The following is a 231-nucleotide window of genomic DNA, read 5'->3' as shown; positions in this document are numbered from 1 at the left end:
TCTGCTGTCTGGGGTGCGACTAGTTGACTAGAAAAATCTTTAGTAGAGGGCAGGTCTACTTAGCACAAGGAAGCTCTCCATTTTTAAAATACAGTGCTATAGCCTAATGACATTACAAAAAAAGCGACAGCTGCAAATCACATCGTTATTGCACTGCATGAGTTATGCATGCATAAGGAGTCAAATGTTTTTTTTTTATCACCCAATTTAGTTTGAAGAATGATTTGTTGA

This window comes from Sinocyclocheilus rhinocerous, unplaced genomic scaffold, assembly GCF_001515625.1.
Source record: "Sinocyclocheilus rhinocerous isolate Xijiao unplaced genomic scaffold, SAMN03320098_v1.1 scaffold3132, whole genome shotgun sequence".
NCBI classification, from domain to species: domain Eukaryota; kingdom Metazoa; phylum Chordata; class Actinopteri; order Cypriniformes; family Cyprinidae; genus Sinocyclocheilus; species Sinocyclocheilus rhinocerous.
The sequence above is the reverse complement of the archived record's forward strand: the minus strand, read 5'-3'. Positions refer to the sequence as shown.